At 40.7% G+C, this 24002-nt stretch overlaps 1 protein-coding gene and 1 pseudogene across 4 annotated transcripts in view; both read left to right on the top strand.

Moving 5' to 3' along the window:
• Positions 1 to 24002, top strand: part of LOC146403340 (uncharacterized) — a 481678-nt gene that overhangs the window by 113228 nt on the left and 344448 nt on the right. The window lies entirely within an intron of this gene.
• On the top strand, positions 5327 to 5674 carry LOC146403342 (small ubiquitin-related modifier 2 pseudogene; annotated as a pseudogene).

Raw genomic sequence — 24002 nt, 5'->3', positions numbered from 1 at the left:
TATGCCAGAGCCACAGCAATGCCAGATCCAAGCCACATCTGTGACCTACACCACAGCTCATGGCAATGCCAGATCCTTAACCCACTGAGCGAGGCCAAGGATTGAACCTGCAACCTCATGTTTCCTAGTCAGATTCGTTTCTGCCGTGCCACGACGGGAACTCCCTTGGACTCTTTTAGTTTGTACTCTAAAAGGATTGGTTCATTCTTAGTTCTATTCATGCATTTACATCTCCAAACATAACTCCTGGACAGGTAGAGAGTCAATGTATGTTCTTGAACTTTTAATCAATGAAATGGAACATGGGTGTGAGTGTGAATATAACTCAAGTATAGAGGTAAAGAGTTGAAATGCATCACTCTATTTTTATTGCCTTTAACTTCCTTAGTAGTTGTTGCTTCCATTGTGTTTTTTGGCACCTTTCAATTTAGCAAATAACCAAATAGTGCCAAACTAGTTTCCTAATGGAGTGAGAGAAAGGTGAAAGCAACAGGTTAATGACAAAACAATCATCAAAGGAAATGTCATTAATGGAAACTCACTCTGGTCCATGTGTCTTGCTTGGGGAGGAGCTTATGTGGGCAGACTAGGCAGCAGGAAGGGGTTTTATTATTTTTGTTTGAGTTAATTTATTGTTCTTTTCATTAAAGTTATCATAGATTTCTTGGTTGTGTCCCTGGTCAAATATAAGCCAGAGTATAAATATACATTTCAGTTTGTACCTAGTTAGAAATATGCCTGTTTTCATAGAATATAAAATCAATATCAAAGTCACATATAATTTTCTGGTCAAAAACAGTGGCACCAGTGTATTATTACATAGCTGAGTTCTCAACTAGTTGTGTGGAAACAAAGGGTATGGCCTCTGGAACCAGAATGCCTGAGCTTGAATCTCAGCTCCGCCCCTAACTAGCTCTGTGATAAATCGCTTAACCTCTCTGTGTCTAGTTTCCTCTTGTTTAAGTTTTATATCTTTTTATTTTTTATTTATTTTTTGTCCTTTTGCCTTTTCAAGGGCCGCTTCCCATGGCATATGGAGGTTCCCAGGCTAGGGGTCCAATCGGAGCTGTAGCCACTGGCCTACGCCAGAGCCACAGCAACGTGGGATCCGAGCCGCGTCTGCAACCTACACCACAGCTCACGGCAACGCCGGATCATTAACCCACTGAGCAAGGGCAGGGACCGAACCCGCAACCTCATGGTTCCTAGTCGGATTCGTTAACCACTGCGCCACGACGGGAACTCCTAAGTTTTATATCTTGTATCTCTTTGGTCAGTGTTTCCTGTAAGTTATTCATCTTTGCCTCTAGTTTATTTCCAATGTCTTGCATCATCTTCAGCATTAACAGTCTAAAGTCTGTTTCCTGGAGGCTGAGAGTCTCCTCATCACTTAGCTGATTTTCTGGAGTTTTTCCTTTTACCCTCATCTGAGTTATAGTTCTCTGTCTTTCCATTTTTATAGGTTTTTGGTGTGGTGACTTTTTACAGATTCAAGAGTTGTAGCCTCTTACCTCTGCCCCCCTTGTGGCTGAAGTCTATATGGGGGCTTGCTGTAGGCTTCCTGATGGGAGGGGCTGATGCCTGCCCACTGGTGGGTGGAGCAGATTCTAATCTCCCTGGTGGGTGGGGCTTAGTCTCTGGATGGGATTAGAGGCATCTGTGTGCCTGAGGGGTCTTTAGGTAGCCTGCTTACTGAGGGGCAGGGCTGTGATCCCACCTGGATTATTGTTTGCCCTGGAGCTTCTCAGAGATGACTGATGGATGGGGCCAGGTTTTCCAAAAATGGCCACCTCCAGAGAAAGGCAGCTGCTGTATATTCCTGAGAGCTTTGCCTTCAGTGTCCTTCCCTCACAACAAGCCACATTCACCCCTGTTTTCCCAGAATGACTTCCAAGAACTACAGTCAGGTTTGACCCAGATTCCTATGGAGACCTTGCTCTGCCCTGGGATCCAGTGCACGTGAAAGTCCGTGTGCACCTTTTAAGAATGGGGTCTCTGTTTCCCCCAGTGCTGTGGAGCTCCTGCGCACAAGCCCCACTGACCTTTCAATGCCAGATGCTCCAGGGGCTCTTTCTCCCAGTTCCAGATCCCAGCACGTGAGGGTTTGATGTGGAGCTCAGAACTCTCACTCCTGTAGGTGAGTCTCTGTGAACCAGTTAGTTTTCAGTCTGTGGAGCCTCCCACCCGGGAGTTATGGGGTTGTTTATATTGAGAAATCGCCCCTCCTTCCTCTTGATGTGTCCTCTTTTTCTTCTGGAGTAGGGTATCTTTTTTAAGGTTTCTGGTCCATTCTGGTGGAGATTGCTCAGCTTTTAGTTGTGAATTTTGTTGTTTTTAGGAGAGAAGTTGAGCTCCAGTCCTTCTATTCTGCCATCTTAATCCTCTCTCCTAGATGGGGTGTTTTAAAATAAAACACAACATGCTTCACTCAGGCATTTGATGGAGAAACTCTGGGGGCTGAGGTTGGGGCTTGGCTTTTGTGAGGCCCCATCTTCCTCTGTAGAAGGTCCCACTCCAGGGGAAGATGCTGCCCAGTTCTTAGTTTCCTAATATATAAATTGGAAATGATAATAGTGCTGCATTATAGGGTCATTGTGAGGATTTAATGAGTTCATATGTGTTAGGTTGTTAGAAGAGTGCCTGATACTTAATAAATGTTGGATATTATTGTTAATAATCAAATATTACTAATAATATCAATGTCAAGATTTAATAAAATATTAATTCTAGCATGTTAAAAATTTAGAATCCCTACATAGTGTAATATTTCAAGAAAGTGTGCAATGATAACTTTTACAAATTGTCATGCTTTTAAATAAACTTAAATTTTATTAATATCATTTATACCTACATTTGAAATAGCAATACTGAATATTTGTGAATATTCATGGATATATCTGTGTCCCCTGAGGCATCCATAGTATGAGCAGCCCTCAGTTTGGGAAACACTGGCTTCTTAAACTTAAATGCTTACTCTATATATTAGTCATAGAAATTAGTACAGATCCTTTCTCGAAAGAAATTTCATTGACTCTGAAAGAAAATAGGCTGCAGTTAAGAATCGAATACACTTAAATATTTAAAAATAACCACAGAACTGGTATAGTATCTCCCTTAGGCTAGTGGGGTTCACTCCATGTGACCAGGGATCTCAAATCTGACAGAAAGAAGTGAAGAGAGAAGCAGGGGCAATTTTGTGAATGGAGGTAGAGAGCAGAGTGGTTAAAAGCCCATGGCAATCCTTTGAGGAAGGTGGTAATAATGTCCTCTTTCACAGATAAGAAAACAGAGCAGGTTCAGCCACTGGCTGGAAGTCTTTGAATAAGAGCTGAGATTCAAATCTAAGACTGGTTGATGCTGGAGCACCGTACTTTTAGGCTATAGTTCTTCCAAAAATGACTCTCATTTTAAGATACCCTGAGGGTTGTGTAGAGTTTTTTGTTTTTTTGTTTTTTGATAGATTTTTATTTTGCTTAATCCCCAGAACACACCAAATAGATGTAATGCTGATAGAGACAAGAAAAGAATAAATATAGCTATTTGTCATGGCAGCCAGCAGTGAGGAAAGGCCTGAGATCTTCCATGAAGTTCCTTACAAGCCAGAGACTAAAATCTAGGTTCCTTAGCTGGTCAGTAAAGATTGGGCCTCAAGAATAAGTCTGTTTAAATGCCTGTGGGCAGGGGGATCAAAAAGGCAGGATGGAGCTAAGTCTCCACTGCAAAGGTAGTGGTGATGATGCAGTGGTAAGAAAGAGGCCATTCTCAGTGATAGGTTATCTTTCAAAGGAGGGAGTAATGGTGGATAAGGAAAGACCCTATCAAGGTCGAGGAATGCATGTCTAAAGGATTACAGAGAAGGGGAAGAAAGCAGTCTCCACAAGACACAAGGAAAGTCAGGAGGCAGAGGCTGATAGCCCTGGGGAGAACTGTGATGTAGGGAGGAGTTGGGGAGGAGGGTGGCCCATTAGGGTCCATTCTTTAGCTGCTTTCTGCTCTGGGGTGGTATTTGGATGTCTGGTCTTAGGCCATTACTCTCTATTTCCGTCTTATAATTGGCAGCTGGCTGAGGATTTCTCTCTCTTCTGCTATTCTTTGCTCTCCCCTGACTGTTTCAGGGTTTTCTTGCTTTGAGGATTCCAGTGGTCACTGTCCTTTCACCTTATTTTGTCGAATGTTATTTCTGTGAATGAGATTTGCTAAGCCTCTTCGCTTTGTCTCCAGTCCCCAGGCTGGACTCCTGATGACCCTGTTAAGAAGCAACAATAAGGGAAGATGAACGGTTATTCATTGAGCATCTACTATATGTAAGGCCCTCATAAAACCGTGATCAATGTAACATAGTCCTTAAGGAGGTGATGTTCCTTTATGGAGGTGACCTTTTAAGAGGAGAAAACACAATTACAAAAATGTACATAATACAGTGTAAGAATATACCATGAAGAATAAGCACAATGCTGACTGTGAACTGCCTATAATTCCATCTTAGAGGAATTATACCTGCCTAAGAGGTCAGTGTATGTCACTACCTGGCAGCAGGGTAGGGGTCAGAACAGAAGGATGGAGATTGAGGGGATGAGTCAAGACGGTGAAGTGACACCACCTCTTCTGTGAACAGAGGAGTGTGCTGGTCCAGAGTTGGCCTTTAAGTCTCCCTGAGCAGCCCATTAGCTTTATGCAAGTGCAGAAGAAACACAAGTTACAACATATGAGATAATTATGCTTTCCCCTTGTAACAAGAGCATTTCTTGATGCCATCTCCTATTCTTCCTCTCCTTATTTAGGTTAAAATTGGGGGGTGGAGTTAGTCTGTAAAACTTTTTTGAAGGTGGTTTAAGAAGAAACTGGATGAAAACCTGTCTGGACACTAGTTTGATTATTTTGATGAGATGATTGTTCTTAGCCCCCAGTCATGATGCTCAAGGAAGCATCTGAGAATAATGAACAGTGGGGATGGAGGAGACACTCACCACAGGGCCCATCTGCTCCGAAGTATTGCCTGGAGTGCCTGGACCCTCCCCACCCCAGGAATAGTTGAGAAAAAGATGCTTTTGCAAACAGGAGGACCCAAAACTTGGCACCAACCTTTGGAAATTCAGGTTAACTGATGCCAAGCGGTAAAGATGAGAATGCTTCAGGATAAGAACTTGCTAAATAATGGAGAGAATCATATTACCTTTGGGAAACCTGTCAAGATATCATATATTAGAGTATTTCCATGCATTGCAAGGTTAAAGGAGGGATGTTAAAATACTGTGCAGCTTCTGCTGCTGCTCCTGGTGCTGCTTGTGTCTTTGTTCAGTGCAGACCTTGTACCTCTTTTGCTGAGGAGACTCCGGCACTCGCCATGGCCGGCAAAAAGCCCAAGGAAGGAGTCAAGACTGAGAACAATGATCATATTAATTTGAAGGTTGTGGGGGCAGGATGGTTCTGTGGTGCAGTTTAACATTAAAAGGCATACACCACTTAGTAAACTAATGAAAGCCTGTTGTGAATGACAGGGTTTGTCAATGAGGCAGATCAGATTCTGATTTGACGGGCAGCCAATCAATGAAACAGACACACCTGCACAGTTGGAAATGGAGGCTGAAGATACAATTGATGTGTTCCAGCAGCAGACAGGAGGTGACTACTAAAAAGGGAACCTGATACTTTACTCCAGAATTCTGTTCCTTGAGAACAAGAAGACATTCTCAATTAGAAAACTGCAATTTGGTTCTATCACATCCTGACTACTATAGTATAGTTTTCTCTATTCTTTCCTTTTCTCCTTCCCCATTCCTTTATTGTGCATTAACTAGTGTATGTGCATACGCATATTACATTTTTTTTAACTAAATGGCCAATGGTTTGTTTTGATTGACATCAAATAGAGATGGGATGGGGAAAAATACTGGTTTTGTGAAAATACCCCCTTTCTCCACTAATGGTATGCTCATTCATTACTTTATAGTCCAGTAAGTTATTTTGCTCTCACTGTTTAACAAAAAAAAAAAAAAAAAAAAAAAAAGAACACTGTAAAAATCCTTGTATATCTTTTTCAATTGGAGAATTTTAATGTTTTTCATGTATCATTATAAAACCAAGGACAATTTTATAACTTTTTTGTACATAGCTGTTACATGTAAGGCAATCTGTCTTTAAGTAGGGATAAATTACTCTTAAAAAAATGAATCCTAGATATTTTTCCCTTTAAGTCAAGTGTCTTGTTGTTTAAAGAAACTTCTTGTTTACAAATAAAATACTGTGCAGATATATTCCTGTTTAGAGAAGGATGCTGATATGAAAAATTACCAAACATCAGCAGAAAAGACATAGCATAGAGTTGCTCTTGTGGCTCAGTGGGTTGAAAACCTAACATAGTGTTCATGAGGGTGTGGGTTTGATCCCTGGCCTCGATCATTGGGTTAAGGATCCTGCGTTGCCTCAAGCGGCAGTGTAGGTCACACATGCAGCTTGGATCCGGATCTGGCGTTGCCCTGGCTGTAGCGTAGGCCTGAAACTGCAGCTCCCATTCATCCCTTAGCCTAGGAATGTCCATATGCTGCAGGTTCATCCATAAAAAGAAAAAAGAAAGAAAAAAGATATAGTTAAGAAGATGTTGGGTTTTCTTTTCCTTTAGCTATTCTTTTTCTTTTCTGGAAGAGAGAACTTCAAATAGAAACAGGATTTCTTGAAATGGGAACTTGCTAAAGTCTCTGTACTCCCCAAGGAAGAGAGTTGACTCAAGATCCAGAAATAGCAGAGAAAGGAAAGTGGCTTCAGAAAGCCCTTGGCCCACTTTTATATGGATGGGAGCATTGCTTCTGGGCTGTCTTAGTAAGAGAAGCTATATAAAATATGAATCAGCAAAGATACAACCAGCTGGAACTGTTTCTTTGCTTGTTTGCCTAAACGGAACTAGAAGAAATTGCAATTTAAAATTTTTGGTTGGTGGAGTTCCCAGAGTTGTGAAAGGTGTCATTTCAAGTCAATAGATACTTTTTGAGTATCTTGTCCTCTGTTGGCGCTGTGGAGGTACACTGAAACTCAAAGATAGGACTTGCATTTTTTGGCCAGAGCTGGGATCTGATTTGTGAGTGGGATGAAAATGTGTTGGGATTTTTGAATAAATAAAAAAATACACCCTCTGAGACAGCATGATCATAATATTATTCACAGATAATTGATAACTGATCTGACTTTTTGAGAATCCAGAACTTGCTTCGTAGCAGACAACATATCTAAAGCTCTCAAACTCAATCTCTGAGATGTTATGTAGTTTTCTCCCTACTGTTTCTCTAGTAGTGACTGGAATTTAAGGATGGGGTAAGGAAGGGGGTGAACTCAAAGCCATGTTTTAGGAAGAGAAGCCATTTGCAGATTGAGATATCTTTTTGCTGAATATCTGGCTTGTAATTGAGAGTAATTAATCCAAAGCGAAATTGGTGGATTTCACAGATGTATTTATTCCTCTATAATTAAAAGATCAATCGCTTACGTTTCTTTAAAGATTATTCTACAATGTGAATAAACCATTCTCCGAAATGATAGCTTCTCTCTTCTGAAAGCGTTCGTCTCTTCCACAGCTGACTAAAAGGGCTGCTCATGGTCTTTCTCAGCTACTTATAAGGAATAAAAAGCAAACCAGTGCTACAGAAAGAGATGAATAAAGATTCCTTTGTTCCTGATCACGTGCTGAAGAGAGAACACCACTGCCCTTGAGGCACTCTCTTGAGTGGGTTCAGGATCTTCCCCCTTCCTGTAGCGGGTCCCTGCCTTCTCTATCAGCACCGCATGAAAAAGCCGTTCTGTTCCCTTGGTGGCCATGCCCCCACCATCAGAGCCGCCACTGCCACCTCCATCCCCGCTTTCCCAGACAACAGAGAGGTTCTGCCAATAGCACAGTATGTTTATGTATTCCATCTTCTCAGTGGAAACTGTTTCCAAGAAAGTAACAGGAATTACATGACCTTAGAAATTTCAAAAAATGGAAATATATTTAAAACACAATTTGGCTGCATTTATAGGAATGGAAACAGGGTCTGTTGGTGGAGGTTGAGAAGGAATGGATCAGCATATTTGTCAGGGAGGGGAGGAAGCAGAGGAAGAGAGATCCTTGTATCTTCTCTCTTTGTGAAGCACCATGTGACTTTAGTTTGCACATCACGTCAGAGTCACTTGCCCAATCATTGTGATATGTTTGTTCTGATTTCCTAAGCTTTATGAATTTCCTAGAATATTAGGGTCTCTGGTCTTTGTAATCTTAAGATTCTGATTTCTGTCATTTCTCACTCTTAAAAATCTTTACTATCAATTTCCAGGGGGACCCTTTATGATTTTTGGTATGCTGATGATTTATTATTGTTTGTAGCCTTGACCACTATGCAGAGCCTTGCATATGCTAAATGCTCAGTAAATGTTTCCCAAAGAAATGAGTGAATAGAAAAATGAAGAGGTCAAAATATTAAACTGTTGAAAGAAAATCTGATGAGCAAGGCTTTCTCCTTAGGAATATTCTGGCCTTGATATTAGCCTCAAATATTACTCATCTGAAAAGGGGCTTATTTCCCTTGGGCTCTTACTGAGCTGGACCCCTGGAACATAAACTTTTGGAAACCATTCAGTAAAATGGCCATTGGGGGTAAGATTAGGAGAAAGATGGCCAGAGTAAATTTGGCCCTATTTTTCCTCAGGAAAATCTTTGGCTGTTTAACTGCCTACCTGGGATTTACTAGGCTGGTAGTGTATCTTTGAATATAAAGAAGAAAATAAAGGGAAACACTGAAAGTCTAGTTTAAGCTACTGAATAATGTGCTTCTTTTCCTGTGAAAGACTCCAATCTATCCTCCTGTATGAGTGGGACCAGCTTGATGGGGAAGGTGGTGAATACCAAGTCAGCCCTCAGAGTTGTGTATGTGCTAGGATGGGGCTCACTTACACCTGTCTCCTCCTCCTAGTATCGATGGGGATGGATGGTTGAGCAGCAATATCATTCTCCCCTCCAAAGTCATAACCAGGAGAGGGGTCGGTATAGGTTTTCTAGGGCTTCTATAACAAAGTTATACAGACTGAGTGGATTAAACAACAAAAAAATTTGTTTTCTCACAGTCATAAAAGCTAGAAGTCAAGATGGTGGCAGGGTTGGTGTCTTCTGAGGCTCTCTCCTTGGCATATAGATGGCCATCTTCTCCCTGTGTCTTTACATGGTCTTCCCTCTGTGTGTATCTGTGTCCAAATTTCCTCTTCTTGTTCTTTTTTTTTTTTTTTTTTTTGTCTTTTTATATCCACACCTGCAGCCTATGGAAGTTCCTAGGCTAGGGGTCAAATTGGAACTGTAACCACCTGTGTACACAGCAGCTGCAGCAACACTGCATCCTTAACCCACGGAGTGAGGCCAGGGAGTGAACCCAGGTCCTCATGGATATTAATCAGGTTCATTACCTCTGAGCCACAATGGGAACTCCCCAAATTTCCTCTCCTTATAAGTATACCAGTCATATTGAATAGGACCCACCCTAATGACCTCATTTAACCTTATTTATCCTTTTAAATACCCTATCTTGAAATGGAGGGGGGGCTAGAGTTTCAATATAAGAATTTTGGGGGGATATAATTCAGTTTATAACAGGGCAATAGCAGCTAGATCCTTGTTCCTCCATTGGTTAGAAGTTATTTTACCTCTGGAGGAAAACAAAGCTATGAAAATGCAGAACAGTTTACTACTAATTATAAGCAAAAGTAACCAGGAAATGTTGGAGATGTTGAAATAAAGCTGACCAGAGGCAATAATATAGCTGAGTGTTTATTAATTAAAAAAAAAAAACCCAAAGCAACCACATTTCCCTACATTGGGATGAAAAAGAGATGCCTAGCATGTAGGAAGAACAAGGGAATTTTCCACTCAAACGGTAAAAATCAAGCTTCCATCTTACTGTGCCACTTAAGGCTTTTAAGAAATGAGAAATCTGAAGGGTGATGGAAATCATAAAAGTATAGGAAGCAAACTATGGAGAAAATATGAGAAGAATCAAAATTGTTTAGTTCAATGAAAGTTGAGAGATGAAAGAAGAAGCTTCCATGATTTTTGAAATGGTGGGTGTCAGCTTGGGCTGCTGTAACAAATGGTCCTAGACAGGGTGGCTTGAATTAGTCAGGTTCATTACCGCTGAGCCACAATGGGCGCCTGGAGGCTGAGTAGACCAAGATCTGGTGGACAGATCTGGTGTCTGGTGAAGACCTGCTTCCTGGTTTTCAGATGGTTATTGTCTCCTTGTATCCTTACAGGGGAAGGAGGAGAGGGAAAGGGGGGGAGGGAGAGAGAAAAGAAGGGAAGGGGAGAGAGAGGGAGAACACTCCTTTGTCTTGTCTTTTAAGGGTACTGATCCCATTTATGAGGGTTCCACCATCATGACCTAATTACCTGTTAAATGTCCCACCTCTTAATACCATCATCACATTAATGGTTAGGATTTCAACAAATGAGTTTGGGGGTGGGGACATTTATACATTAAATTCCTAGCAACAGAGTTATACTAGGGGTTACTGGGTAGTGTGGGCAAAGAGTCCATTTTCACTGATGTCAAAAGTTCCTCTTAAGGTGTTCCCACAATGATGCACCAGGACCAGCAGCATGACTACAGTGCCAGGAGGGAAGTTCGATCCCAGGCTGGAACAGTGGGTTAAAGGATCCATGTTGCTGCAGCTGTGATATAGGGTGCAGCTGTGATGTAGGATGCAACTGTAGCTCAGATCTGATCCCTGGCCCAGGAGCTCCATAGGCTGTGGGATGGCCAAAAAAGGGGGAAAAAAAGAACAGGAAATCATTGACTATTAGGGCTGAAAGAGACCTGTGATCTTTGACCAATTTCTGCCTTTTCGAGGACCTTACAGAGGTTTAGATTCCAAGGTCACTCTGCTTGTATGCAAAGTTGCTATTGCACGCCTCATTTTTGCTCTTTTGCTACTTAAATGATCTTAGGCAAGTTACTCAAACACATCACGTTACATACAGCTAGGGTAGTATATGCATTACAGGAGGTGTAATGAGAATTTAATGATTTAAAATATGAGTCCTCTGTGATTGAAAATGTATAAGTCCCATGAGGCTCAAAAATCCTAGCTTTTTAAAAAGGTAATTAAAGTGAAAATGTGACCATGTGGCACTTAATTTAACATCCTTTTTGTGGAGCCAGAACTCAAGGGAAAAATCTGTGATTTGACTGCTCAGAGCACCCCATGAAATTGTGCTTTTATTGCAGCTATCTAATTTTCTAGCATGGAACAGAAACCATAGGGTTATTTATTGTAAAACACCTCCTTTTGTTTCCTATTTCTTTTCCTTCCTAGATAGCTTTGTTTTCCCATTTTGAGATAGTTTAATGGTAAGAAAAAAACCTACATTTTTTTCAAGCAGAAGTCCAGTATTTAAGTGCTAGAAACTTTTATGCCATAAAACATTGCCTGTTTTAATAATTCATCTTGTCTTTCTTCTCCTCCTCAAATCTTATTGAATGGCAGGATTGTGCACTATGATCTACTGGATCTTAAAAATATAAAGAACTTTTATTGGTATGGAATTTGACAATATATAAAAACGTACTTATCCAATTAAACTTTTGAATCATAAATTTAAAAGTAAGTTTAATAACTTAGATGTAAGAGATGTTTTTGAAAGATGTATACTGAATTCATTCAGTATTTGCTAAGATTTGATAGTGGTTCAAATTTTCCCACCTTAGAAAATATAGAATAAATCAAATTAAATCTTTAAGAATGGTACCCTGATTTTGGCAAAGCATAGTCTGTTTAACACACATATAACATGTTTAAAAAAAAAGTCCTTCTTGAGAGTTCCTGTTGTGGTGCAGTGGAAATGAATCTGACTAGCTTCCATGAGGATGAAGTTTCGATCCCTAGCCTAGTTCAGTGGGTTAAGGATCCAGTGATGCTGTGAGCTGTGGCGTAAGTTGCAGATTCAGTTCAGATCTGGTGTTGCTGTGGTGTGGGCTGGCAGCTGCAGCTCCAATTCAACCCCTGGGAACTTCCATATGTCCTAGGTACAGCCCTAAAAAGCGAAAAAAAAAAAATCCTTCTTAGCATCTAGGAGTTTATTTTTCATTTGTAAGTGGTTAGATTCTGAAGATTTCATCTTTTTTTCTTTCAACCGGAAGGTGACTATACCTTCTTAGCATCTTTAGTTACTTAATGAGGAAGATGGTGCTTCATTTTTCTATCGAGGAAGTAGAGCATCTGAAATTCTGAGCTTGGTGTTCACTGAGTTGTTGCTTCCTGAATTTGGAGATGAGTGAGTGTGAGGTTAAGTCAGAGTTTACTTTTTAAAAAATTCTGTCTTCTGGGAGTTCCTGTTGTGGCTCAGTGGAAACAAACCTGACTGGTATCCATGAGAATGTGGGTTTGATCCCTGGCTTCACTCAGTGGGTAAAGGATCTGGTGTTGCGTTGCTGTGAGCTGTGGTGTAGGTCACAGACAAGGCTCAGATTCTAAGTTGCTGTGGCTGTGGTGCAGGCCAGCAACTGCAGCTCTGGTTCAACCCCTAGCCTGGGAACTTCCGCATGCTGTGGGTGTGGCCCTTAAAAAAAAAAAAAATCTATCCTCTCATTTGCATAATGAGGTTCCCACAGCATATGGAAGTTCCCAGGTTAGGGGTCGAATCAGATCCACAGCTACCGGCCTGCACCACAGCCACAGCCACTTGGGATCTGAGCTGTGTCTGTGACCTACACCACAGCTCACAAAAACGCCAGGTCCTTAACTCACTGAGTGAGGCCAGGGATCCTAGTCTGGTTCATTAACCGCTGAGCCACGAAGGGAACTTCTCATCAGGCATCTTATCACAAAAACCTGCTGGTTGGCCTGGGAGAGAAGAGAAAGAGGATGGTGACTGAAATTTGTGCAGCAGGAAAGTGGGGTTAAGACTCAAACAATGAGCTCCCTTAGCTTCTTGGCAAGTTTCCTTTAAAGGCAAGGAATTCAGCCAGAGAAATCTGAGAAACCTGGACTGCCTTCTAGGATAATGGTTTACCATCTTTGAGAGTAACTCTCCACATTGTGGCAACCCAGAAGATGTTGGTCCCATTTTTTTTTTTTTTGCAATAGAGGGAGAAAAACCAGGAGAGAGAGGCTACCCTTTTGAAAGCCTTAAAAGAATCATACTCTTGATGGTAGAGGGGTCTCTTCCACCCTAGGGATGTTCATTTGTTTATTCATTCATTCATTCATTCATTCACACATGAAGCTATATGGCAGTACTGAGATGCTAGAAAGCTTAGCAGAACAGAACTTCAGCCCTCATAGAGCTTGCATTCTGATATGGGAGGTAGAAAATCAATGTGTATCACATGGAAGAAGGATTACAGATCAAGAGGGAGCACAAGGAAGGGCTAGGAAGCGTGGTAGTGGGCAGTGGGTGGAATTGTGTAATCTTGGAGCTCAAGGCAGACATCTCTATAAGGTGACTTGAAGCAGTGTGGGAATGAGCTACACAGACACATAGGGAAGGGCATTGCGGGGAGTGAGACCAGGTATGCACTTGATGTATGCAAGGGGCCATAAGCAATCCAGGTCTGCTGAATCATAATGTCTGTGGGTGGTGATGGTGTAGGAGATGATAAAAGATAGGTGGAGCTGTGGAGCAGATTATGGAGGATTTTGTAGATTCTTGAAAGGAATTCTGCTTTGACTCTGAGATGGGAAGCCATTTGAGAATTTTGATGAGAAGATGACATTCATGAACTAAATATGACTTTTAAAAGGACCATTCTGATGACAGAGTGAGAGAATAAACTCTAGAGGGCTTAGAGTGGAAGTAGGAAGCCCAGCTGGGAGATAATTGCAATAATCCAACATGACTTGATGGCAGCTTAGACCTGGGTAGAAATGGTGTGGGTGGGAGAAGTGGGGGAGTTTGGATCCCTCTGATAATAGAGTAAAAAGATAATTCGATGGGTTGGATGACTGGTGGGAGAGGAAGAGAGGAGGCAAGAATGGCTATAAAGTTTGGGACCTGCCATTGTTGAGGTAGGGAAACTGGGAAGAACAGGATTGGATTGGTTTTAGAAAACATAGTCTGATATGACTGTTAGATACCTAAGTGGTGATGCTGACAAGACAGTTATGGAGGGAGAAGTTGAAGCCAGAAATCTTAATTTGGGAGTTGTCAGTAGATAGGTGGACTTTAAAGGCAAGGGCAGTGATGAGAGGAACAACAGGGCATTTGGCAATGGCAAGGAAGTAGCAGCTTGGCGCAGGACCAAAAACTGCTATGGATTAAGGCTTTTGACAGCAGGTGAGGGGAACACAGTCAGTAGCTGCAGAAGAAAAATGATGATGACTGTCAAGGAGACCAGGTGACCTTGAGAAGGGAAGGCAAGCTGGTCAGTTTGGGAGAGTAGGGGGCCAAGGACACAGCTTGGTGAAGGCACATATCCAAAGATCCTTTTTGTTGAAATTGTGATTTTTATCCAAAACACATTCCTGTTTTGCCAGGCAGGTGTGGCTTGGTGGAAGTAATAGGTACATCTTCCCAGGCCTTAAATTACAAAGCTCCTCGAGTTTTGGATAATTAGCTTCAAGTCTTCTATTTCCAGATTGATTGTAAATTTCTTAAGAGAAAAATACCATGTTCTCATTTGTTTTTATAATCTACATGGAGGTTAGATGCTTAGAACATAAGACTCTATATGTAGGTGTTCACCAAATATTCGTCGAATGAATTAATTAGAAAATTCTCGAAAGTTTCAGAAATCTTCTAAAGATGCTTGGACAAAGCACAATCATCATGAGGCTTAGCTGTGCTGGACTCTCCTGAGCAAATATCCTGCTCTGTTGGGGAATGCCCTGAGCATTTGCATCTAGAATTGTGAGACTCATGAAAGCAATTACTCTGGGGGTGGTTTCTTAGGTAGGACCTTTATAAGACTAAAATGATTAGTTGTTTGGCTGCTTGTTTAAAAGTATTTGTCCCAAGTAAAAGTTCTGCTGTGTTATTGGCAGAATGACTCAAAAAATATATGCTTAAATTGAGATTTCCAAGTAGGCTCTTGTAAAAACAGGCAATTACTTGCTCAAGGCAGTTAATTGCACACACAGATGGGTGCTTGTGTTACCAATTACTCATTTGCACTTGTGATTACCATTTGCATTAATTCATGAAATCTGAGGAAATTCTTAGGTACTAAGAAAGGTTTCAGGCATTTAAAAAACATATTAGTACCATAAGAGGGGGTAGGAGGGGGGGAAGCTAAATATAAAACCCTATTCCCTATGGCTATATTTAAAGAACAGTTTTTGAAGCTCAAGGTGGCTGGAAGTAAGATGTTTCCTTGACTATGTTGCCTCAATTGTTTCCATTGACTCTATCAGCTTAAAAAAAAGTGGGTGGGTGGGGAAGAAATGGAAACAGTCTTTCAGTAATTTTCATTTTATTTTGTTCTTGTAGCTTTCTGCTAATGGCAGTCTCTGTCAAACTGTTTCTGCTTTGATGGGTTTTGGTTTGCAAGAAATATGCACTCAACTTAAAATTCTTTGAAATACTTTGAAATCATAGATCTGGGGGAAAATTGTGTAAATATCCCATATCCTCCATGGTTGTGGTGAAATGTCAAGGAGACTTGCTGTCTGAGGTGGTTATCATGGCAACCCAGTGCTGTGATAAGTGGACAGTGAATATAAGCAGAAAATGAAAGGTGTTCCCCTCTCCAGCAAAATATGAGCATGAGCTTTAAGAAAGTTTTTTTCACAATAATTACTGCATATTCCGCTGTGAATAGCCCAAAATGAATGCTTTGTAAGGTAAAATATCCTACTCCAAGATGTTCTCATGTGATACATCAATTTTGAGTACTGAAAAGAGAATTAACTTGTCAAACTCTCTACCCTGTGGAATCTGCAAAGAACTTTTACTGAAAAGTTTCTCCAGGTATATTGCAGGACTTATTTTTTGTTTTTCTTTTTTCTGGTAGTTGAGTCTATTATCCAAAACATTTTGGGTGAAAGAAGACAGGGAGTAAACACACCCCAAGGAAGCAGTTTAATTAGTGGGACAATGGGTTGAAAGACTAGAATGTCCCTTTGGCTTAAGAGAACTGCTCAGGGGACTCACAGATAGAACAAACTAGTGGTTACCTCAGGGTGGGGGGAAGAGGGAGGGGTAAGGAATTAAGAAGTACAAACTATTAGGTATAAAAAACAAGGATACATTGTACACCATGGGGAATTAGTTATATATATATATATATATGTATACACACACACACCCAATATCTTATAATAACTATTAAATGAAGTATTGCTACCAAACACAAGTTCTTGTGTTTGAGGCACAGTGAGGCCAAGCAAACTGAAACATCAGAGTTTGGAGCAGAGCAGGGTTAATTGCAGGGCTGTGCAAGGAAAACAGGTGACTCATGGGCCCCAAACCCTGAACTCCCCAAAGGATTTCAGCAAGGCATTTTTAAAGGCCAAGTGAGCGAGGGGCATCCCAGGGTTATATGATCAGCTCAGGCACAATTCTCTGATTGGTTGATGTTGGGTAAGAGGGTTACCTTACCAATCCTTAGGCACCAGAAGATCTGGAGGCTATGTGCTCGTAATCATCAGATAGTTAATCTCTTCCATTTGGTGGTAGTTTTTAGCATCTGGAAAACTCGGGTAATAGGTATGAGATACTATTATCTGGGTTCTTCAGAGAGCTATAGCAAGGGACATGGGGGAGGGGTCTGTCCTGGAAAGATCCCATATGGTCCTACTTGATACAGTATACCCTTTAAAAATTGCAAATTACTATATTGTACAGTTGTAACTTATACTGTACATTAACTGTACTTCAATTAAAAAAAACCAGAAAAATAAAAAGAGTACTGCTTAGGGGGATGTGGGGTTGAAGAGTAAGGGTAATCAACTTGGAACCTCTCTGAGAATTCTAGCATAATCCTTGATTTGGAGGATCTCCAGTGATGATTAGGCTGGTTCTTGGAGTCTCTTATTGCACTCCACTCTCACATACTCCTCCTGACCTGAGGAAATCTAACTCTACGGAGCACAGTATCAGGATAGGCAAAGCAATGCTGAAGTGAAAAACAAGCCCCAAATCTCAGCAGCCTAAAGCAACAAAGGTTTACTTCTCTTTTGTCTATATGGCACATTTTCATTGTGTGTTCATCAGAGTTACTCTGGGACCCAGACAGATGAAGTGGTCTCCATCACTAATGCTTCTGGTCACTGTGTCAGAGGGATAAGAGAAGTCTCAAAGGTCTTGCATTGTCAACTAAATGCTCCTTCTTGGAAGTAATTTTTTTCTCTTCGTTAACAAGTTATTGACCGTTACTAGTCACACAGCTCCACACACCATAAGGGAGCCAGAAAAGGCAATCCTATCCTGTGTCTGGGCAATAGAGTGAAACAGAGATATTAGGCAAACAGTACTAACAACTCTCCCAAGTGACTTTAGATTTAAATGGACCTCATAGGCTGTTCTTTAATTGGTTCCAGGAGCCACAGAAATCTGTAGCCAGACCGGTGTCCACATACTACCTTCTTTTTAGATGATTTTTTTTTTTTTTTAACCACATACTCTCCTATGAGGATGACTATGCTATGGTACTGAATGCTACATGGTGCACATTTTTTTAAAACTCTCATAAAGATGATGGGTTTTAAATATCTACAGGATCATTCCTTAGGAATTTTTGAGACATTGGGAAGAAATCCAATTGTATTTATTTGTGGTTGTATATAAGATTATCAGAATTCTAAAGCACTGCATTAAAGCATTCAAAATTATCTGAACTTGAATATCCACAGTTTCTTTTTGGCAGGAGGCATCTATCTTTTCACACTCTATCCTAGTTTTGAGGCATTTGGGCTTTGTGTTTTGGGAAATGTCAAGAGATCAAAAATTGTGCTGAATCTGAAAACTCAGAGAAAAACTGTGTTCTCAATTTGTTAGCCAAACCAGCTCACAAAATGGAAAAATTAAGGGGAAAACAGATGAGAAGAAAAGGAAGGATAGATCGTTTATAGTGTCTTGATTTTTAGAAAACTGGCTTCTAGCCTTTACATCAATGTTTATTAAACAAGGTAGATGAATAATGATATAAAAAAAGATTTGTGTGACTTGCATTATTGATCTCTGGTTCCTTCTCTTTCTCTCTCCTTTTTTTTTTTTTTTTTTGGTCTTTCATTAGCGCCCCCCCCCCCCCGCCCCCGCGCGTGCCCCACATATAGAAATCCCCAGGCTAGGGGTCGAATCAGAGATGTAACTGCTGGCCTACACCACAGCCAATGCGATGCCAGATCCAAGCCTACTCTGCAACCTACACCAAAGGTCATGGCAACACCAGATCCTTAACTCACTGAGCAAGGCCAGGGATCGAACCCATGTCCTTTTTTTTTTTTTTTTTTTTTTTTGTCTTTTTGTTGATGCTATTTCTTGGGCTGCTCCTGCGGCATATGGAGGTTCCCAGGCTAGGGGTTGAATCAGAGCTGTAGCCACCGGCCTACGCCAGAGCCACAGCAACGCGGGACCCGAGCCGCGTCTGCAACCTACACCACAGCTCACGGCAACGCCGGATCGTTAACCCACTGAGCAAGGGCAGGGACCGAACCCGCAACCTCATGGTTCCTAGTCAGATTCGTTAACCACTGCGCCACGACGGGAACTCCCGAACCCATGTCCTCATGGATACTAGTCAGGTTCGTTAACTGCTGAGCTATGAAGGGAACGCCCTCTGATTCCTTCTCAAAGAGGACCTAGTGATAATACTAACTGGTATGTCAAAGGTAATATAGTCCTTTTTATTTCTTGTAGTCTGGTCTAAGAGATTATCTTCTTGCCTAATGGTCTTTATTCCTAAATTTTAGTCTTTGCTCAAGTATTTCTCAAAGTGCATTTTGAATGCTGGGTTTCTATCAATTAACATCAGTGAAAGCCTTTACTTTCTTTCTGTGTGAACTGCATATTCTGCGTATTGATATACAATGTTGTTCCTTGTTTTCTCACTTTGAACTCTTATTTCTGTCTCTACTTCCGCTGCTGCTTGCTCTTTGGAATTCATAGTCTATGTTCTTTGGGACCATTTTTCTTTTCTATGCCTATGGTTATGGGTGGTAGGTATTTAGACTCTGTTTCTGGAAAGAGTCACTTCCCACCTGAATTGGATGCTGCAGTCTGGTTACTTATTTTCATAAATCCAAGATACTTTCCTGTCTGGAGACAATGGTTTCAAACGAGATTAATTGCTTGTTGACTGGTTTGTGTTAAAACAGCATTCTTGAATTTGTTGTCTGTTTTCATTTCTGCCTCTGCTACTTGATAGCTATACCACATGGAAGGAATTATCCAGATTTCTTTTTCAAAATCTGCAAAATTTGGTTCCAGGAACCACAGAACTGTCATCTGTAGACACACTGGTATCCCTGTACTACCTCCTTTTTAGGTGATTTTTCTTTCACCACATACTCTCTGGGTAGGACGACTATACTATGGTACTTAATATACGTGGTGCATATATATATATGTGTAATATATGTGTATATTATATAATATAGAGTATAAAACATTCATACTATATATTATATATGTATATTGCATATATAATATATGTGTGCATATATTACAGAATACATATATGTATTTTATATATATATTTTTTTTCTCCCTTTTTTGGCTGTCCTGCAGCATATAGAATTCTCAGGCCAGGGATCAGATCTTTTTTTCTTTTTTTAATATATAATGATTTTTATTTTTTTCCATTATAGCTGGTTTACAGTGTTCCATTAATTTTCTACTGTGCAGCATGGTGACCCAGTTACACATACATGCATACATTCTTTTTTCTCACATTTTGCTCCATCATAAGTGACCATAGTTCCCAGTGCTACACAGCAGGATCTCATTGCTAATCCATTCCAAAGGCAATAGTCTGCATCTATTAACCCCAATAACCCCATCCACCCCTCTCTCTTCCCTTCCCTCTTGGCAACCACAAGTCTATTCTCCAAGTCCATGAGTTTCTTTTCTATGGAAAGGTTCATTTGTGCCATATATTAGATTCCAGATATAAGTGATATCATATGGTGTTCGTCTTTGTCTTTCTGACTTACTTTACTCAGTATGAGATTCTCTAGTTCCATCCATGTTGCTGCAAATGGCATTATATCATTCTTTTTTGTGGCTGAGTAGTATTCCATTGTGTATATCTATACCACATCTTCCTAATCCAATCATCTGTGGATGGACAATTGGGTTGTTTCCATGTCCTGGCTATTGTGAGTAGTGCTACAATGAACATGCAGGTGCATGTGTCTCTTTTAAGTAGAGTTTTGTCCGAATATATGCCCAAGAGTGGGATTGTGGGGTCACATGGAAGTTCTACGTATAGATTTCTAAGGTATCTCCAAACTGTTTTCCATAGTGGCTGTACCAGTTTACATTCCCACCAACAGTGCAGGAGGGTTCCCTTTTCTCAACACCCCCTCCAGCATGTGTTATTTGTGGACCTATTAATGATGGCCATTCATGTGAGGTGGTATCTCATGGTGGTTTTGATTTGCATTATTCTAATAATCAGTGATGTTGACCATTGTTTCATGTGTTTTTTGGCCATCTGTATATCTTCCTTGGAGAAATGTCTACTCAGGTCTTTTGCCCATTTTTCCCTTGGGTTGTTGGCTTTTTTGCTGTTGAGTTGTATAAGCTGTTTGTATATTAGGGATCAGATCTTAATCACAGTTGCTACTTATGCCACAGCTGGGGTAATGCTGGATTCTTTAACCTACTCTGTGGCCTGGGAATGGAACCTGCATCCCAAAGCTCCAGAGATGCCACGAATCTTGTTGTGACACAGTGGGAACTCTTTTTTTCCTTTTAAAACTCTCATGAGGATGATAGGAACTTAAAACTGAAAATGGGCCCTGTCAACTTTGCCCATGCTAATAAGTAACCCACGTGGCGTTGTGCATAATGAATGTTTAGTAAATTCATGTTTTTGATGGTGAAGGTAATTACACTGACAAAAATCATCATGCATGAACCAGTTGCCTATTTTGTATGTGGTCTTCTTTAATAAACACAGGCACTATAGGAAACTGAAGCTATGTATCATCAGAGAGAAGAACTGTAGAATCATGGAAAGTGAGAATTGGGTAAGACAGATTTTTTTTCAAACTTAAAAAGCTGTGGAACCCTTTCTCCAAGGAAAATCAAATGTGGGAATCTAATTTATAGACAGGTAAGAGTTGACTTGTGGTTAAAGTATGGTGGTGGGATTGGGGTTCCAGAGACCTGCGTTTTCTTCTCCAGTCTCTACACCCCAAAGTTTCATGGTGCACAATTTGAAAACCTCTGATGCTTGGCCCCCTTTCTATAGACAGAAAACCTGAGCCTGGGGAAGGACTGCGGCTTGCCTAGGACTGTGGCAGAGCCAGTACCATACCAAGGTCCTCTCATTTGCCTGCTTTTGCCTTTTTCCATTAAGATGTGTCTCTTAGCAGTTGGAGAGTGTTTTGTATAAATAAGAAGGGAACAGACCCTTTGCATTATTATTATTGCTACTGAAAGAAAAACGTGTGAAAAGAATCTTTTGAAATCATTAAATGAAGGTTTTGTACCAAAAGTTATCTCCATCCTGAAAAGGAAGAAAGTGGATTTCAGCTAAGGCCCTGTAAAAGCAAAAAGAGAGAGCTTTTTGTGCAATTAGCCTCAACTCTCCCCCTCTCCCAGCAGTTATGGGTATGTCTTTCTTCTGACTGTGAGTGACCCAGTGTGAAATTGAGCAAGAATTTGTCAGAGCAAGTCAGTGGAGATTTCTTGCTCAGAGAAGGCTTATCTCAATTCTTGGGGGTGGAGTTGTGGGGTGGGGGGAGGAAAATTTTAAAATACAGAGGAAAACAACCACCATCCCCATTGTTGTCATATTGAAACAGGAAACCCTAATCTGTTCAAGCATTTCAGCAATTCCCAGACTAGAGCAAATAATGTGTATTCCAATTTAAGCAGAAATCAATAGTTGTCTGCTGTGATTGAACTATACACTAGAGAACTGTTCTGTAATTATATTCAGGGCAGGCATCAAGGACAAATACCCTGCGTTTTGAGTAGGTGTGAGACAGGAAAAAATTACCAGCCCCGTCAGAGAAGATTAAAAAAATAAAAATATTCACAAAGCTTTTCTTTCAGAACGGTGGGTTTAATTACATATTCCTCATCTAACAAATAACAGTTCTCTGATCCTTGCTAAAATCATTGCACTTAAAAAATACATGTCTGGGGGAAACAATACTGTAAAATGGTTTTATCCACATCTCTGTGGATTTCCAGTTGTTTTACCTGCTCCTAGTTAGGATTGGATGTTTTTTCTGTTTCTTAAAATTGATAAAATGTGGGAACCAGATTTAAAATCATCACTGTTTTCTCTTCCTTCTATTATAATAATTTAAAGAGGAAAAATAAAGTCTGTAATTCTGACATTGCAAATTAGGCCTCTGCCTTAAAGTGTTAAATTTCATGTCACAGTTTCCTAGGAATGTTCTGAGGCCTCTAATTTATGATTGGACTGGGAATCTTTCCCTTTTGGTGCTGTCTGATAGAAAAACTGATTCTGCTTTTGTCCAACAATGAGTCAGGCACATAGTAGGTCAATTCTAATAATACAAAAGTGGATTAGATATAGTCCCTGCTTTTGAGAAACTTGGTCTACTGAATGATTTGGGTAAAAATTCACCCCTCAATTCTTAGCTCAAATTGTGTTCTTTATATACAGATAGGCTGCCCTACTCCCTCCTTCTCTGGTAGTCACAGAATTCTCTTTTCTGTCCTTGCCATTGGTGAGAATTTCTCTACCACTCTCCATGTTCTCCATTCCTCCCACTGCAGACCCTCTAAAGTACAGTGAACCTCACTAGGTGGGGGGGAGGCTGGGTTCTCCACTTACTCTGCCCAGCAAGTTGAGCAATGTAAGGAATGTGTTCATACAGGTGTTGAGTTTTAAAATGAGAATGTCAAGTACACTAGGGCCTAGTTTTTTTATTAAAAAAATTTTTTTTAATGGCCACATCCATGGCATATGGAAGTTTCTGGACCAGGGACTGAATCCAAGCCACAGCCATGACCTACACTGTAGTTACAGTAATGCCGGATCCCTTAACCCACTGCATATGGATTCTTAACCCACTGTACTACAGTGGGAACACTGGGCCTAGGTTTTTTTTTTTGTTTTTTTTTTTGGCTGCACCCACGCATGTGAAAATTCCCAGGCCAGGGATCAAACCCGAGCCACAGCAGTGACAATGCTGAATACAGGGAACTCAAGGGCCTAGCTCTCTGACCTACACAAAGAAGGTGTAGTGAAGACTGTTTTCTATGGGAAAGGAATTCAACAGAAGATGAACAAGGGCAGTTTAACTTTTCTGGTTTGCTCTTTTCAGAGTTGGGTTTAATTTTCACCAGTCTGTAAACAGAGGTTGAAATCCAGCTGAGTGTGGCTAGAAGCTGTTTTGTTTGGCTCACAGCATATGGTGGTGGTGGTTTTTAATTTGAGTTAGAAGCTTTTTTTTTTTTTTTTTTTTTTTTTTTTTTTTTTTTTTTTTAAATCATTGAGGGATTTCTCAAAAGTCTGGCTTTTCTTGAAAATCAGAAGGTCTGATCGTCTGGCATTGCAAAAGTCAGCTGGTTGCAGCTGCCTGATGGAAGGACCATTTTTTTCCATTTTGCAGCTAGGGCCCAGGTGATTTGCATTGCCTTCATGATACCTGAGGGCTTTTCAGAGTCATTCTTTGTGGGTGGTGGTGTGGCTTCCATTCTAGTCAATAGTCAATGGGGAAATTTGGTTGGTCCTGGAACCGACCTCTTCTGAGAAGTGTTCACTGGCCCATAGCATGTATGGTTCTGCTTGGGTGCTCATATTTCTTTGTAAAGCTGCTACGGTTTGTTCTCCCTAACAGAGCCTCAGAGCCATTGAGAGGGATCGCATATAAGCCAAAGCACCCTCATCTTCCCACCCAATGCC

The sequence above is a fragment of the Sus scrofa genome, chromosome 5, assembly GCF_054392235.1.
Source record: "Sus scrofa isolate SSC_HxYL_T2T_F1_AM1 chromosome 5, Sscrofa_HxYL_maternal_Yorkshire_Landrace_v2.0, whole genome shotgun sequence".
Lineage (NCBI taxonomy): Eukaryota > Metazoa > Chordata > Mammalia > Artiodactyla > Suidae > Sus > Sus scrofa.
The sequence above is the reverse complement of the archived record's forward strand: the minus strand, read 5'-3'. Positions and strand labels throughout refer to the sequence as shown.